Below are 5,773 nucleotides of genomic sequence, written 5' to 3'. Positions count from 1 at the left end.
TGTTCATTATTACATCCAACAACAGAACACCTCAATCGCTTAGAAATCATTCTTGTCTACATCTGCTCCGGCGGTGAAACAATGGCGGACTGATGACAGTCACTCAGGGCGGGTCTAAGGTAAGACACCAGTCCAGTCTGTGCTGAAACGCTACTGTCAATCAAACTATCGTGGGAGGGGCCTGTCTGTGTGACGTCACACAGACAGGCATCTGAAATCGGCTTGATTTGAGAAAGGGGAAAACATTTAACCAGATTAAAAAAAAAACACTGGGTGGATTTTTATCATTATAGGGTGGCTGTGTACACACACTGCCAACACACATTTCAGTTCAAACTACTTGTAAAAGTGCATGTAGCATCCTATGACCCCTTTAAATAGCCTATAGGCACAATACAGATTTATGTCTGGTACACAACACAGTCTGAGCTCATTGATCACGTAAATCAGCCCTGGGTTTGTCCTGGACACCGGTGTCCTCAGCCCTGGTCCCAGTCTAAACACACGGGGCCTGTCCGATAACAGTTCCATATACACACTGACAGATAATCATTATCAGCAGAAGCAGGCATCAAACGCACAATGATCAGACTGCTGTCCGCACATGACGGTCTGATAGTGATACTCGTCATATGTACATCAGTTCTGAATGACTTTGAGAAGGTTTGTATTTTCCATAATCGAGAAACTACTTGATGATTCTGTGCACATAAAAGGAACCGGGAATTCTCTATAACGGAGCGCTTAACAGCTTGTTTACGCCAAGAGGATAACATTTTAAAAACGATAAAGTGCTTTCAAACGATTAATCGCATCCAAAAGAAAAGTTTTTGTTTACATAATATGTATGTGTACTGTGTATATTTATTATGTATATATAAATACACACACATACAGTAAAATATTTACATGTGTTTACATGCATAAATTGATATTCATATAATGTATATTATACATATATTAAATATATAAACATAACATATTTTCTTAAATATATACATGCATGAGCGTGTATTTATATACACATAATAAATATACATAGTACACATACATATATTATGTAAACAAAAACTTGTAACTTTTATTTGGATGCGATTAATCGCGATTAATCATTTGACAGCACTATTTAAAAACCTTATTTTTCAGGTAAGAACGGGCGCAGTGCAGGGTTGCCAGATATTCACAAAAAAAACAAGCTCAATTGCTACTCAAAACTAATCAAAATCTAGCCCACTAGGGGGTATGTTTTTTTTTTTCCTGGTAAAATTGGTATTCCAGAGGCTTAATGTCACGTTATTTGGGTCGCTTCAACCCGCAGACATGAAAAACAACCCACGGCAACGGTTTAGGCCCAATGCTGTGGAAAACCGCGGACTTGTCAACAACTGCGCGGATGTGCCAGCCTTCCAGTTTCACTTTCAGTTATTTCTCATGCACAAAAACAGCCCATATAATGTTGCTTGATATTGCAAACTAGCATTTTTCATCATATTATTGTAAGTCACTATCATAATCATAAAAACACTCTACTGTACTTTACTATTCATATTTATTTATTTATTTGTCCTTCATTTTGTTGTCCTCAAAATAAGGTGGTTAACAATAAAGACAGAGATTGGGAACGCAATCAGGTGAGATAGCTCAAGATAATTAGTTAGTCATTGTTTGTGCAGTTATCCAATCATATGTCCTTTTGAGGCAAACACAAACATATTTTTATAAGAACATTTTTCGAACGTTCACATTATGAAAACGTAATTTCTTCAAAACAGTTTAGAGATGTCTATTTTCTGGGTTATTGTAAATGTTATAGATTAAGGAAAATAGTTGGAATGTAACTTTTGAATGTTCTCTGAACATTCTGAAACAAGTAGGAAGTAGTAACGTTTAAATACAAGTTAAACATGTCTTGATGGATTTGTTTGTTACAAGCATGCAGCTTTTTGCTGCACAAGATGTTAACTGATGGACTGGAGTGGTGTGGATTACTTGTGGATTACAACTGTTTGGACTCTCATTCTGACGGCACCCATTCACTGCAGAGGATCCACTGGTGAGCAAGTGATGGAATGCTACATTTCTCCAAATCTGTTCACATGAAGAAACAAATTCACATAGTTTTTCGATGGCCTGAAGGTAAAAACATTTTCTGCAAATGTTCATTTTTGGGTGAACTATTCCTTTAACAATTAATGCACATCATGACGTTTCCATTCGATGTTTCAATGCAATGCCCCAAAATTCACATAAAAATATGTGGATTGAAACAACGAGAAGGTTTGCTGCTTGTGAAGATGTTGCGCTTTTATGACCTCAGTGTCAAAAGCACTTTAACACGTTTAGGCCAATATACACAATTACTCAGACAGCCCAGGCTCGGATCAATAGCACAGTGAGTGCTCTTACACATTTACAACAGCTCCTTAAAGAACATTCTCAAACCTTATCGTAAGTCTGCTGTTTAGAGGCTCCTCTTGGCTCCATTTGCTGGATGTGTCTTACTGCATTGTGGTTTTTTCCTGTAGTTATCCTCATCGATCCATCTGGACACCTCCAGGACACACTGTAAGGGCACTGTCAATAATTTAATCTCAAAAGGTTGCATAGGCCTTTTAATCAAATATAAGTGACAATCAGTAAATGGATATTTAAATGGATCAATATTTAAATGCATCATTGAATATGAGCAATACAATTTTGAAAACTGGGATTTGACAAGCATCAGTCATGAAGCACTAAATTGCTTTTTGAAAGTAACTTTGCAACTGTGATCTTGCTGTGCTTGTGTTTGTCTGTCTGAATGTATCATAAAATGTTACAGTACATGTGTCGAGTAGACTTGCAGTTAATAATTTGAGGTCAGTTTAGGTTATGATGCTTTGACACTTCTGTAAATGGCATTACTCAGTACTGCTTTCAGTTGGTTGCACACAAGAATCAAAACTGGGTATATTTGGAATTTAATAAGGAATGTTTCAAAAAGACTCATGCTACGTTATTGTCACATGACCTCATCACAATGCATGTGTATTTCAAACACTTATCATCTTGTAAAAATGTGATTTTAACATAAACATTTTTTTTTATTGTGATATTACATCTGGTTCATCTAGGTATTGCATCATACATAATGTTTCCATACTATGCATAGCACACATACTGCATAGAGATTTCACAAATATTCAATAGACTGGGGTCAGGAAGTTCTTTTTCTCTCTATTTTTTTTTTAGGAAATTAATACAAGTCAGGACACATTAAATTAATCAAAAGTGACAGTAAAGGCATTTATAATGTTTCAAATAGATGCTGTTCTTTTAAACTTTCTATTCATTAAAGAATCCCGAAAAAAATAAAATGTATTAGAAACACTGATAATAATAATAAGCAAATCAGCATATTATAATGATTTCGTGACTCTGAAGATGAAATGATGCTAAAAACTCAGCTTTGCATCACAGGAATAAATTACATTTTAAAATATATTCAAATAGGAAACTTGTTTTAATTGTGATATTACATCTGGTTCATCTAGGTATTGCATCATACATAATGTTTCCATACTATGCATAGCACACATACTGCATAGAGATTTCACAAATATTCAATAGACTGGGGTCAGGAAGTTCTTTTTCTCTCTATTTTTATTTTTAGGAAATTAATACAAGTCAGGACACATTAAATTAATCAAAAGTGACAGTAAAGGCATTTATAATGTTTCAAATAGATGCTGTTCTTTTAAACTTTCTATTCATTAAAGAATCCCGAAAAAAATAAAATGTATTAGAAACACTGATAATAATAATAAGCAAATCAGCATATTATAATGATTTCGTGACTCTGAAGATGAAATGATGCTAAAAACTCAGCTTTGCATCACAGGAATAAATTACATTTTAAAATATATTCAAATAGGAAACTTGTTTTAAATTAAAAAGTATAATTCTTATTTTTTACCTGCACTGGCAATTACATAATAATAATAATAATAATAATAATAATAATAATAATAATATAGGAAACTTGTTTTAAATTAATAGTGTTTCACAAGATTAATGTTTTTACTGTATTTTCATCAAAAAAATGCCTTGGGGATCACTTAAAAAAAAAAAAAAAAAATACAAATATATATATATATAGACTATAAGCCTATAGTATACTATAATATACTATATATATATATATATATATATATATATATATATATATATATATATTTTTGAATGTGTAAAGACCAAACCAATCATCATTTAGTATGCAAATAGACATAAGAAATAAGACCAATCACAACTCAGTATGCAAATGAGAGGCCACACTGAACATTCAAATGTAAGTTAACAGGAGATTTTCAAACTTCAGAATTGTAACTATTTTCTTAATAAGCAGATTAAATGTTTATAAACCCAAAATATTATATATATATATATATATATATATATATATATATATATATATATACTTTTGAATGTGTAAAGACCAAACCAATCATCATTTAGTATGCAAATAGACATAAGAAATAAGACCAATCACAACTCAGTATGCAAATGAGAGGCCACACTGAACATTCAAATGTAAGTTAACAGGAGATTTTCAAACTTCAGAATTGTAACTATTTTCTTAATAAGCAGATTAAATGTTTATAAACCCAAAATATCATAACGCAGCAAAAATTTTAATGATTGACAAACCAAAGTATACGATATAAGAATAATTATAAGATAGAACAAGCCCTAACCAGACTGACTGAAGGAACACGAGGCATACATTCTGCCTTGCAAACACTGTAGCTACATGAACGTCTGTGATGTTACGTTACTAAGCAACAGCGCGGGAGAAACTGCAGCATCACTTTTCATTTGAATAAGTGTCTGGAGCAGAGCTTCATGGGTCGTCCGATCACGAGGCCTTTAGCTTCTGCAAATATACTGACTGGCCCTACACCATCTGTGCTGCTGCTGCTGCGGCCGGCCTGCGGCTCTCGTCAGGAAACGTCTTGGTTTTGGTCACTTGCTTAATTGCATTTTTCTTAAATTATTAACTTATTGTCTTACTGATGGGCTCAAAGGAGAGGCAGTCTGTGAAGCTAACTGAATTATTCTGCATTATCTAAAATGAGCATTAGTGGAAAACGGAAATAAACACCACAAATGACACGATAACAGGGTGTGGTGTGGTGAAAAACGAGAACGCTGAGGGAGTTTTATTGAATAACTAGAATATGGCAATATCATTTTTCGTTTTCTTTTCTTCTTCCCTGTATGCTAGGCTGGAGATTGAGTCATCTTCACATACGAGCTCATCTGAGTCTCAGACGAATTATTAATCAAGTCCTAATAGTTCCAGCCAGCAGTTTCTGAAGCCAGTAAAGAGACTGATTGTCTTGATGATCTATTCGGATGTATTTTGTGGCCAAATGTGCTCTTCAGTGTTTGTGTTTACTAATGAATCCTAGATTTTAATGAATTATTGATTAAAATTTTCATATAATTATGATCTTATGGAAATTATATATAAATGTTAATGTAGGTAGAGTTTTGTAATAATAAAAAATTTATAATAATAATAAATAAATTACATATATACACACACACACACACACACATATATATATATATATATATATATATACAGTATAAATATACTGTATATATATATATATATATATATATATATATATATATATACTGTATATATATTGTGGTGACAAAGAAATATATCAATTAAAAAAAACATTGACATTTTGACATTAATAATAATAATAATAATAATAATAAT

The sequence above is a fragment of the Sinocyclocheilus grahami genome, unplaced genomic scaffold (genome assembly GCF_001515645.1).
Source record: "Sinocyclocheilus grahami isolate Dianchi unplaced genomic scaffold, SAMN03320097.WGS_v1.1 scaffold652.1, whole genome shotgun sequence".
In the NCBI taxonomy this organism is placed as follows: domain Eukaryota; kingdom Metazoa; phylum Chordata; class Actinopteri; order Cypriniformes; family Cyprinidae; genus Sinocyclocheilus; species Sinocyclocheilus grahami.
This window is presented reverse-complemented; position numbering follows the sequence as displayed.